The 13,393-nt window shown below is 40.0% G+C and overlaps 1 protein-coding gene across 6 annotated transcripts in view; it reads right to left on the reverse strand.

Moving 5' to 3' along the window:
* STARD13 (StAR related lipid transfer domain containing 13) overlaps positions 1–13,393 on the reverse strand; it is a 514,559-nt gene that overhangs the window by 91,537 nt on the left and 409,629 nt on the right. Inside the window, exon 1 of one of the 6 annotated variants that reach the window (XM_055317221.1) lies at positions 10,718–10,896. The exons of the other annotated variants lie outside the window; for them this stretch is intronic. The gene's annotated coding sequence lies outside the window, so the exon portion shown is untranslated. Of the gene's footprint in view, positions 1–10,717; positions 10,897–13,393 lie in introns of those variants that run through there. 6 annotated transcript variants of the gene reach the window in all.

The raw sequence follows: 13,393 nt of genomic DNA on the forward strand, positions 1-13,393 counted from the left end.
TTATTTTAATGATAAATGAATGATAAACTACTTTTTAAAAAGGAAATTATGCATGCTGTTAGTCATCTTAAAAAATGACCAGAGCTGCTATAAGGTTTGATTCACATTTGTCCTGGGAATATAGCCCCCTCTTGTATAAACACATACACATACCAATATATTATGTGAACTGCAATCTTGTAGTGACTTGAAGGAAAAAGTTGTTTTTATAAAAGAACTCATATTTTCCCATGCTTCCTTACTTCTTGTGCAAGAACTTTTATGAGATTCTAGTAAACTGTTTTATTTATTTTCCTTTGTTCTTCCCTTCTTACTGGAAGAGAACATTATCTGGATGTAATCATGTTGAAGAAGAATACATTCTGATGAAAGAGATGATTTAAATCGATGACCAACAATTAAAATGCCTAATTGTGCCATCACTTTGGATAAGGCAACTTAATTCTAGTGGGTCAACACATTCATTTATTCTAATGCGGTATATGTTCCCCCACAGCAAGAACTGCTATTTCAGTAACCTCCTATTTGATCTCTGCAGATTTGGCCACTCTTTGTAACCCAGCTGACTAAAGTTGAAGCTTGTAGCAATAGGAATACACTGTGTAAATCCCTGGCCTACCTCATCAAAATCCCTGGAGACCATGTTTTTGCACTCAGCATAGTACCCCATGACCCACTAAATTGTTATTTGTATTCACCGAACTATCAGTAAGCCTGCCTGGTGTTTCAGCCACCTGGAGCTGACAAATATTTTCCTAATAGGAGGGATGCCATAGCAACTAGATTCGTGGCATGGATACAAACCAGGCATCGTGGGCTACAATTTAAGGTGGGAAGCAGACTTGCAGCACCCACAATAGTATTATTGTAAAGAGTGTTCTGAGAACTCAAAATTCTGTATTTGGGGGGACTAAGTTCTTTAGACACAAGTATGAAAATTACCCCAGACTCTAAGAGAAGGAAGGCAGTAATTAAGACTGAAAGAGCTGGTGTTTCAAATCTATTTCTTACAAGCAGTGTCACTTTGGACAAGTTAAGGAAGCTCTCTAAACCTCCTCAGTTTTCTCATCTGTAAAATGGAGATAAAAACCCTGCTTCAAAGGGTGATGGTGAGGATGAAATGGGATGATGATATCTGTACTGTGGTTGGCAGATGAGAAGCACAGAGTAACAGCTTCTATCATTAGGTTAAGGAGGGAAGCGAGGGCAATGGTCTCAAAAACCTCATGCAGAAGAGTGTATTAGAAATTTCTATCTGTGTTTACTCTAAATATTTAAGTATTTTTCTTAAAGATCTATTTATTTGAGAGAGAGAGTGAGAGCACACACAAGTGGAAGTAGGCCCAGAGGGAGAGGGAGAGAATCCTCAAACAGACTCCCCACTGAGCATAGGGCCCAGATCCCATGACTCCGAGATCAGGAGCTGAGCTGAAACCGAGAGTTGGCTGCTTAACCAATTGAGCTATCCAGATGCCCCAGTAATTTAGATATTTTAACAAATAAATAGTTATGCCAGTATTCAATGTCAGGATTTGATACACGGTCCTCTCACTTAAACTACACACCTGCACAGTGGTGTGTAGTTTATCTGGGGGTGGAGATCAGAGCCAGTTGTATAGTGTAGAGGGCTGGCCTTAGCTATCCCACATACATGTCCATTTTTTGTACTGCCAAGTATCATGATGTACTGAAGTCTATACATACCTGATTGAGAAGGTATGAGGAATACATGCTTATTTTTAAATAAACTGATCCTCACAAAATGGAGAAGCAACTTAAAAAGATTCCTATTGTGATACCACAAACAGAAGATATTAATTAGTGGGAACAGTCAACAGGAAGTGACAAAACTGAAATTTCCCTACCCCTAGCACCATAATAGTCACAACTACAAGGTAAAAACAATGAAAATATATATAGACCAGACAAGAAGTCAGTTAGAATAATTAAAAATTGTCCAGAAGAAAGATTATTTGAAATAAGGATAGAAGTACTTGTTGATGAACTTTGGTCCTTATGACTTGGGACAGTTAATGGTAGTGGAATGTGTGTATAACTTATAAAATGCAAACAAATCCACTGGAAGCACTGCTCAAGATTGTGTTGCTGACAGGACCATATATTTGAAGAAGTGTGGGGCCGCTACACTAGGGAACATGAGTATAGAGTGGGGATGCTGTAGGACCATATCTGGTAGCATGCTTCCCAACCTCTTCCACAGCATGGCCCACATTGTATTTGTACTACACACAGAATAAACTACTACGCTGCCAGATGCCCAAGGTCATCAGAGGAGGCTTTTGTCTGCCCCAGGCCCTGCTCAGCCAGCCCAAGGACTGAGGGGAGGAGGATCTTCAGCAGATCTCTAACCCATTCAGAGTACGCCCACATCCAATGTGAGGCACCTGAGAGCACACTGTTTGGAAACTCAGTCCTACAAACGGACTTAGGCAGGGCCATTTACCGAAGAACACAGCTGTTAGGCTCTAATGGAGTTAACTCTATACAAAAGGAGAGAGAAAGGTTTGGTTTTTTGTTTTTGTTTTTTAAATAGACCTCTTAAGAATCAGTCCAAGAAAATTTATTTGTATCATAACTGCGCTTGCTGTGAGAAGTTAAATATTTATGCTATCTTGTTCTCCAGTCTGATAAAGGAACAGACTTTATATATTTACTAATGTTCTCTTTCTTCTCTGTCAGTAAGCATGCTCCACTTCTGCATGGTCAGCGTTCAGCACAGTGTTACTCACACAGTAAGTGCTAATACATGTTTGCTGAACAGACAATGCCAGAGTTAAGCTACAAACACCACTCATCATTCCTCATACTCATGTCCAGTAGGTCCTTTTCCTATCCCTCTTGGCAGCTAATCTAAAACTTTGTGAAGGAAAGAAAAGAAAAGGAGAGGAGAGGAGAGGAGAGAAAAAGAAAAGAAAGAAAAGAAAAGAAAAGAAGAAAAGAAAAGAAGAGAAAAGAAAAAGAAAGAGAAAAACAAAACAAAACAAAAAAATAACAACTTTGCCCCTGGTTTCAATTCCCAGCCCTAATCCCAGGCTACTTACTCATAGGTGACTTCACCTCTTCCTTTGATGAGATCAAGACCATCCTACAAAAGCTGTTTTAGCAGCAAATATATCAATCTACATCATTCAATGTAAAACTCCCCCACGTCATCGTTATCTTACTCTTTATTAACCCAACCCACCAGTCAGGGAGGGATGCTTTCATTGAAATAGCTTCTCTCTCTGTCTTCCCCTTTCTCAGCCCTGGCTCAACTGGACAGTCAACTCATGAGGACCTTCGGCTCACCCTGCAGCAGAGCCTCTGCCTTTTCTGCTTCTGCTGTTGGACACACTCTTGCCTCAGACATCCAGGAACCCTTCAATCATTGTAAGTCCTCACTCAAGTTCCCTCTCCAAGAAGCCTTCCCTGGGTACCTCTTTGCGAACTTTAATCCCTTCCAGCTCACATTCATACCACCTTTCCCTGTTTTAGTCATTGTCTTCATCCATTGTCACTAAAATAAACATTGTTTATTTATTTATGTTGTTTGTTGTCTGTCTTTCCTACTAGAATATAAGCTCCCTGAAGGCAGGAAACTTTGTTTTGCTTACTGATGTTTCTCTACTGCCTAAATTGGGTTTGGAGCTCAGCAGGTGCCCAGTCAATATTTGTTGAATGGGTGGATGAACAGATGGATGGATGGATGGATTACTGCAATGGACCTATAAATGGTATCATTACTAGGCCATCTGTGTGGCTTAGTCAGTGGAGCATATAGCTCTTGATCTTGGAGTCAGAATTTGAGGCCCACCTTGGGTGTAGAGATTACTTAAAAAAAATCTTTGAAATAAATGGTATAATTGCTTCCTCTCCAATCCATCCTTCTATCAAAATATTCATCCTAATATCACTACTCTCCTCCTAAGCTATCAATAGCTATATGTGATTTATGAAATGACATCTAAAAGCCTTCAGAGATGTAAGCCCAATCTCCCTTTACCCCATATCCAATCTACCTCCCTAATACATCCTAAGGTCTTGTCACACTGGGAGACCACTCATCTATCTATTCTTGAACACACTGAATGCTTTAAATACTTTGAGTTTTTAGACATGTATCCTTTTGTTTCAGAATATCCATTGTCTATTTTGCCCTCTACTGAAATCTGTGGATGTTTCCAGGCTTTGCTCAAATGTTCTATCATCCATGAAGCTATTTCATTCTCCCAATGAGATTATGGACATGGGTTCCATAGCACAGTGCTACATGCCTCTAACTAGTATAGAAGTCACCCTCCTTTGAGTTATATCTTTACCTGACCCCAAGATGGGACTATAACATCCCTGAACAGGCATCATAGGTCTACTCCATTTCAGTTCCTTGCATGTGGTAAGTGACTGACACACATTTGTTGAAATGAAATAATAGCTGTGGATTTTGAGACAAGGGGATCATCAAAAGATTACATATTTAGATCCTGTATAGGAGTAATACTCCAATACTTAAATAAGCAAATTTCAGTGGGACTGAAAAGAAAAATAAAATTGTAGCTTAGCCAGCATGAGGTAGGAGCCTTCAATAATAAACTCTAAAGATATAGATATCTTCTTTCCTTCTGCTGGAATCCCTGGCACAGAGAAATCACTTAATTAGGAGTTTGATTCTCAGCTAAACACAAACTGCTCTATTTAAACTGAGCACTCACTATTGTTGCTTAACCAGGTTGTGGTTTATTCAAGTGCTCATGAGGCCTAAAGAATGCCAGTCAGGATGCCTCTTGTTACATAAGGGTGCTTTTCATGGAGTAATGTATTGTTAATTTAAGAAACTGTGCCTCATCTGCTTGCTGGTTTCTCCTCCCCAGGCCTGTCCTCATAATGTACTCAGCTAGTCACTGGCCAGGCCCCGAACAAATGGTCCAGTATGCAGGATAATAAGCACATATGGAAAGAACAGTAGTTCTCAGGAGATTGTTCTAAATCATTGTTTTCTTATGGAAAGTAGAGAACCAATAATTCCAAGAAGCTTTTATAGCACAATCTTTCCTGAGACAGTAGAGTGAGTTTAAATTCTAGACCCGTGAGCAACAAATTCAGACAGGGTCCTCCTGCCCCTTGCTAACTACAGAATACATAGGTTTCCTGCAAGAGCCCTCTGTAGAGGTTCAAGGGTAATGACAAGCACCTCTTGAACTCCTTCCCCTCTGGTTTGCTGATGTCACTTACGTTTTTCCCTGGTGTCCTGGAAAGGCTCTCTGGGCTGGAAGATTTTGAGTCCTCCTTCAGCTAGCAGCTTGCTCTTTCATTTACTTCTAGCTCACATAATCAGCTTGCCTTAGCTCAAGCTACATAACAACCACCTGCATTCCTGTGCTGTCTATTTCTGTCTGTGGAAGCCACTGGCAAGGTGTAAGCTACCATGCCAGCCCTGGGAAGACATTTCTCTTCAGGCTTCCACAGCCTCATAAGAACAAGGCCACTTCAAGGAGCTTTCCAAATCAGGAGGACTTAGGTTTTCTGTGGGTTTAACCTCTCAGGACTCCACTTTCTCCTGTTCCCTCTACCCACAACCTGATGCACTGACATTGCAAATTGGTTGCAGCTCATCTGGGGATACATTGAGTTGTCTATTCATTACTGGGGCTGTATTCATTTTTGAACTTGGCATTCCTTCACCATAAAAACAGTGAACTTTCTGTGGCCACCAGCTGATAGCACTTATTCTGCAGCATCCCAAACAGAACCATTAAGCAAGGTCTTTAAAGAAGGCACCTGCTTCTCTGCCTTTTACGATATGATGGATAGATGTACTGAGGAGACTAGACTTTTTAGAACAAAGTCTAGTCTCTTTACTGAGAGCCTCAGGGAGTGGCACTTTTAGTGGGGATGCATTTCAAGTATTATTCCAAGAACTGGAAAAGGAAAACCTCCCCTCTTGAACAAAGAAGTAGGTGATGGATAGTCTATCTCAGTGGTGAGGCTCCTGACCCATTTATCAGTGAGGTTGTAAACAGAGTGGAGCTTCTAACGCAGTTCAGCGTTTAACCACATGACCTTGATTTGATAGATTATTTCCAGTATTCCTATGGTTCATCCTGATATAACTTGCAGAAACTATTGTAATAAAATGGCTTTACCTCCACCAGTTATTCCATGTAAAAAGAGATTAAGTAAGGAATTATAAAAAGCTTCCACAATTTACATAGTTTTCTTCAGAATCATTTCACAAGTAGATTCAAGTTTCTCCTTTTTAACTGTTCTTAACCTTAATTCAAGAGAAAAGTTAAACCAGTTAGATTTCTCTCAGTGATAGTCTACTTTTTCATGGAAGTGGGTAAAACAGGCCTCTTGGGTCCCTCTTGATGCTAAGATTATTGTTCCCTCAAAGAGTTTTCAAACTTTGGCCTCAAAGGTTACCATATGTTCAACATTTTCTAAATTTAATAAAAGGAGAGTAGAAAATTAGAATCCTGGCATGAAGTTGCTAAACATGACTGTCCTCTAGGAATGTCTTTGGTTCTACATAAAGTATCTAAAAAAGGCAGCCCTTAGGTCAGTGCAATTCATAGATAACTGATCAGGCAACCTTTGGATTATTGAGAACTTTATTGAGATTATTAAAATAATGTTGCTTATTTGTCATTTTTCATATTATTTATGAATAATATGTTAAACATCTTGGTTCAGAAAGCTTTGTCTACATTCTTTTGTTTTGTTTTATTTTGTTTACCACCTCTTTAGGATAATTTCCTAGAAGGAGAATTCTTAGATCAGAGGGTCTCGATAAATACTGCCAAACTGCTTTTCAGAAAAAATGCTTAGATTTTCTTTTTAAAACATATCTAGTGGGGCATCTAGGTGGTTCAGTCAGTTAAGAGTGCAACTCTTGATTTCAGCTCAGGTCATGATCTCAGGGTTGTGAAATCAAGCCCCAAATCGGGCTCCACGCTCAGCGCAGAGTCTGCTTATCCCTCTCCCTCTGCTTCTCCCCCTGCTTGCTCTTTCTAAGATAAATAAATAAAATCTAAAAACAATAATAACCACCATATCTAGCCACAGATATATCAAGGATCTTTCAAATGGAGACAATTGACTGATAGTTTTAATCTTTAGTTAGCTAAGTATAATTAGTAGGACTCAGATATGACTATGTAAGGTAACCATTTATTTACCAGTGATTATGTATAGGCCTTTCTGATGTTGGAAGTCTCGGGTTCCCACATTAAATCGGTCTATATGTTATTACATACACTATAATGGTCAAATTATTCCAGATAAACAAATGGGTACCTGGATTCTGTCCCTAAGGTTATGCGATCATAGTGTAGCACATACAGGATAAAATTTTCAGAAAGGTATAAAGAGATTGACTTGTTCATTCATTCAACAAACATGACTTGAACACTGGTCAGTTATGAGAAACTAGGGGTAAGCACCAGGGAATCAAAGTAACATGGCACCTTCCCTGTCTCTGAGAAGGGAGAAAGAGATGTAAATAAAAAACCTAGTAGAACAAGATGAGAGCTTTATTAGAAGTTTATCCTAAGGAACCATGAATGAAGAAGGCCCCTGACTCTATGAGGGAAAAATCCTGGGTAAAGCTTTGAAGATGAATAATGTTTTAGGTAGCATTGGAGGGTGTTGAGAACGATAAAAAGAAAAAAAGAGAAAACATTTAGTAGAGCCTGGGGACTGAAATGATCAGGGTGTGGAGATGTGGAAAGCAGGGTATGGAAACCACAGGGAATAGCAGGGTCACACTGAGGAGAAGATGGATCGACATGACTGGCAAATTGGTTAGTCCTTTCCATAAAGGGCTCTAGGGGTTCAAAAGAGGGAGAAAACACACCCTTAAGAAGATCAGAAAAAGGTTAAGAGAAGCCTTTGGAAGATGGGCAGGATTTGTTAAGATAGGAAAAAAGGAATATTTCAGAAAGCAATTAGTGATCTTAAAGTTTTCAAAGCACTATCATGTATATTAATATATCATGTGACCTTAACAACAAGTTAATGGGGTAAGGTATCCATTCTTACCCATATGGCCACAGAGAAACTATGAGTCAGTGGGGTTAAGTGACTGGCCCAAGGTCACACAGTTGAGTGGGCTAGCTTCACAATTCAGTAAATGGTGCCCCAGGGGATGGTTTTGTTGGAACATAGTGGTATCGGCAGCTGATGTTGGAAGGTCCAACTTCTGACTTCTGACATCCTGTGCATTATACTAACTAAGCTGCTATCATGTTTATCACTTAAAATGAAGATAGTTTAAAATAGCTAAACTATAGTTTAAAATAGTGGCTCCTATCTTTTAATATTTTACACACTGTTCCTTTAATCAAAATATTTTGGAAAGATTGTCTTTTGTATGTGTACATATATGCATCCTACATGAAGATAAGCATTTATGTAAGCGTGGATATATCAAATGTAAGAAAATATTAGGTACCTGAACTTGCACTATCATCCGTTTTCTTTACATTGGGAATTTAAAAAAATATATATTTAATCATACTAAATCAAAGCAGTATTGCACGAATTGCATCCCAACCTCTAAAACTTCAACCTGTGTAAGGAAATGACTGGTGTTCCATGAAGCCAGACTGGGTGAGAAAAATCAAAGGATAATTCCACATAGAGAAAAAAGATCAGTGCAAGTACTTTCCAGTGTAGGCTTCTGCAAACAAAAGTAGTATTATATTAGATTACTGAATTTTGTTTTGAGTGACCTAGAGTTTTTCGGCTTTTTTAGCGTAGTGTAGTTCTAAGAAAATGAAGGCAACTTCATAAATGACATAAATACTAAAATTTAACAGCACAAGACACATTACTAATATCTGGCTGACATTTGAAATGTCTCTGGGAGACATTTTAAGCAGCAAACCAATTTATTAAAAGGTTAGTTATCTTCCTCAAGGTCACCAAGTTAGGTAGCATAAGGGCGGTAGGTGAAATCCAAAGCTTTTGACTGTAATCTTGGTCCCTGCAATAAATTAAAAATGTCTTCATGAGATCTGACACGGGTACTGTCAGAAATTGGCAAATATTCTTTCACACATTCGACAAACAGATCTGGAGGCTACCCTGTCACATGTCGGCATATGTCAGCACATGTGAGTTTAGCTCATGCAGAATACACTGGCTGGCATATCTGACACCCTCACATGCGGATACGAGTTTAAACATCAAGAAGAGCATGTTCCAGAATTTCACGGAGTATCCTGCTCACGTCTCTCAATGGCTGCAATAAGCTGCACTAAGTCCATGTCAAGAACTCTGCCTCCGAATATTTTGTTTCCTCTCATTCTTCCAAACTAGACTATCGGAAACAGGTTAAGCTCTGAAAAGACAGTAAGACAAAACGCTCAACCTTCAGTTCATGACTTTGCCAATACGAAAAGACTTAAATGTGGCATTTATTACAAAACGTGTGGAAAGGGCCTCATAGAAACCATATGGCTGTCAGTAGCAGCACAATCTCATTCAAAGGTGCCAAGAACATTAATGAGACGAGGATGTCAGGAGAAGCAGAACTCGATCAATACTTCTCCCCCACGTGCAGTTGCCCCCACCATCAGTCACTGTGCTTGCTCTCTGTAAATGAAATCAATCAGCGGGGATTTCTGTAAAATGCGTACAACGGTTGTCTTCTAGACTCTACCAGAAGATAAATGATTCCAGACGTTGGACTGCAGCCATTTTCCCACACATGCTACGAAGTTCTGACATCCATATTGGGCCATAACACTGAGTGGTTTCTGCCTTTGCGAGTTCACAGCCAGTGCCTCTACTTCTGGTTTGGACTAGTCAGCCAGCTTGCGCTGATGCATACTGAGTCCCCTTCCGCCCGGGTAAAACATTGAGAGAATTGCTTCTTTCCAAAACAGGGGCTCCTGTGATGCCCCTCCAAACTTTGCTATTGTTCATATAAGCTTATCATCCCAAATCACTGTTTCAGATCCCTTTGGGCTTACACAAGTCCTAGCCTAATATAACATGAGACGTATGACATCCAACACAAACCACTAGGATGTAACACACAAAAACAGACAGCTCAAGTCCCACTTTGTTTTAAGACTAGTGTGCTTTAAAAAACATGCTAAACGTAAGGAACAGAATTGTGAAATCTAGCAGCTTGTGTTCTGGAAAAGGGTAGAAGGTTTTTTGAGAAAGACAGACTAAAAGATCCAGAAGCAGTTTCCTTTAAAGACCATGTCAACACAATAAGATGATCCGGAAGGCACGCAGAAGTCTAGGTCATATTCACGGCTATTTACATAACCGACCCCACAGAATTAAACATCCAATCATCCAAGTGACAGCACTTTCTGTCAGCCCCTTGAATCTGAGAGATGGGCATTTTTCTCACTAAACTGCCTTTGCGGAAAGATACAAATTATTTTGCTCGTATTTCAAAACAACAGGGGGGAAAAAGTCCTATGTCAATACCTATAGTCTGAGATAAAAACAATTTTCTGAGGTTAAATAAAAGTAAAACAAATCTTACTATTTTGCTTTCAAATGTTTTTCAAGTGAAAAGCCAACATGAGAGGCACTGCTTTAAATTTAAATCAAGTTCTTGTTAAAAGAACGTCCTCCTGGTCATCAAATATAGCACAAAGAAAACTTTATATATCGGTAACACAACTCAGTGCAAATAGGAAGTGACTGTTGTCTTACCCACCACCACCTCCTTTCCTATGGAATACAAACTTACTTTGTTGAAAAATGTCCTTAGGCTGGGCTGTACTTTTGAAACAAAGCCACTCTCTTCATTTCATTTTCTGTTTTCTTGAAAACTGCTCCTCCGAAACTGACAGATGGTGCATCTGTCACTGAGTGTTTCCTCTTCGTTATCTCTGCCAGCTAATATTTCCTCTGTGCTTAGCTGTTGTCTGTGAGACTGTTCCACATCATTCTAGCCTGATCAATGGTGTGCCTGGTTTGAGGTTGGCTTTGGCCCCGCCTCCAGCTCTGAGAGAGAAAACGAAAACTCACAGCTGGATTTCCTATAAATCCTCTCCTTTAAATCTGGCTCTGCAGCTATGGCACATACTAGAGGAAAAAGCTGCCAGTCTGTCACAAACCAAGGGGGTGATCCTCTCCTAGCACCCCCTCTGCCCCCACGCCAATGCCAAGCATGTATGTTATATAACAAATCTCATTTTTAAGTTCGCCTGAAACTTCACAGGACAACAGGAAGCGCTGTTAAAGCAGGCTTATGCTTTTCCATGCCTAATGAGACTCAAAAGAAGATGCCCATGACTAAAACACACACACACACACACACACACACACACACACTGAAATAATACTTAACATATTAAAATTGTGAAAACCGATCCCAAGCAGAAAATGCCAAAATAGTACATCACAAAATAATTTCTATCCTAAAACACAAGTAATCATTCATATTCAGATGACATTATATCCTAAGGAACAGGATTTGCTAGCATTTATACTTCTGATGAACTTGGCGAATCTAGAGAATATACAAGATGCATTTCAGGTTTTGGCTGAGAGAAGGTTGTCCTACCAAGTAGAGTAGAACAGCTGAATTTGTAACACCAGTCTTCTCTGTAAGTTAGTAGGACAGAGGACACATTTTTAGAGTGATGTATTCAGCACAGCCAACAGGAAACAAATCTTATTGGGCAGGGAAGCTGCACATTTACAGCAAATAGGTTATTTGAGTATTACTAAAATAAGGATTTGAAGACTGAAGACTGTACTAGGATCCAGAATCAGCAGGTCTGGATTCAAGTCTCAGTTTTGTTTCTTGGACAGTGTCCTTGAACAGAAAAGGCATACAGCAAGCTCTGGAGACCTCACAGGTGATTGAAAGATTAAATTAAGACAATAAATTACTTCATTGTTATTATTCAACATTTGTATTGTTTTCTACAACAGCGAGAATATTAAATAAGTATAAATATTTAATCTGGCAAAGAGTGGTACCAAAATAAATACCAGCCTGTGATAAAGAGCACTAGAGACAAAAGGATTCCAGGAATAATGTGTAGGGTACAAAGTGCATCCTGAGGACAACAGCAACTTTGACTTTGACTATTTTAACTCTTTGGTGAGAGAGAATACATGGTAAACATAGGTCAAGTGGGGCTCAGTAGTAAAAGTCTGAAACCTTAGTTCTCTTTACACATCCTCACAGAAAGAATCCTGGAACTGTCATCTGCTATTAGTCCATAAGTTCTTTAAGGGCAGGGACCTACACAATTGGCATGTGTTGAGTAAGTGAATGAATGAGAACTTGAACTAGGTAAGAGTTACTCCCTCCAAAGGAGAGAGTATGGATTATTATGAGAAGCCTGAGCTTGAAAGTGGAGGTTACCTGTGTGTCCTTCCAGTGTCCTCAAATGTGAGATTGGGGCTTTCCAGGTCACTGAAAAGAGACGAGATTTTGTTCGGGGTGGGGGGAGGGCCCTGACCTGATCTTGCTTTCTGACTTCCCCTAGCAACTCCCCTGCCTCCCACTTCCTCTCCTGAGAATGTCATTCTGCGGACAATGAGTGAGTCAAGAACCAGGATATTTGTAAACAACCCCTTAATGAAAGTACATGGATTATTAGGGTAAATTCCTCTTAAATGGGGATGCGAGTCTTTGCTTGCTGTGGTTGGAAAGAAGTCACCTTTCCAAGTCCAGGGGGACCCTACTCCATGTGGGCTATGTACAACAGGATAGACTCCTGGAGAAGGAAAGGCAGATGTGATGGGCTCCTGTTCCTACCCTGAATGCCACTCACTGCCAATGTGTTTCTGTGTTTTTGACTAAACACACTGGAAAGGGAATCTACTTTCATATTAATGATTTCAGGTATATGATCTCTTCTCCCCAAGCTGCAGGGCTATGCCAATTTGGGGTAAGTGAACTTACAAATTGCGAAGATCTAAGCTAATAAACATATTTTTAATGCCTACCTATGCAAGGCACTTTACTAGACAAACCAGAGGATGCATGCTTCCAGCTCTCTAGCTACCACTGGTTTCCAGCAGCGCAAAAGATTATAATCAAAAACAGGATCTGAAGCCAGCTGGGGATAGAAAGAGCACAGCTGGGCTTTGAAGGAGAAGGATCACATCTAGATTAAGGAGTGGGAGAATTCAGAAAACATGACTAGGGTGGTAGCACTAAAGTTTGGGAAGGATTTGTGCAGGCAGAGACGAGGGGGAACACTTGAAAGAGAAGGGCACTCCGAGAAAAAAAATGAGCTCTAGGGCACAGAAAGAGACAAGAGGCAAGGCAAGCTCAGGAAACCAGAAGCTATCTGAGTCTGCTGAAGCACAGGGAATGTGGGGGAATCGTGGAGGATGAGACTCCAAAGACAGGCTGGAACCACATACAGTGGTATGGCCTTGAATGCTGGGGCAAGGGGGT

This window comes from Nyctereutes procyonoides, unplaced genomic scaffold (genome assembly GCF_905146905.1).
Source record: "Nyctereutes procyonoides isolate TBG_1078 unplaced genomic scaffold, NYPRO_anot_genome, whole genome shotgun sequence".
Classification (NCBI taxonomy): domain Eukaryota; kingdom Metazoa; phylum Chordata; class Mammalia; order Carnivora; family Canidae; genus Nyctereutes; species Nyctereutes procyonoides.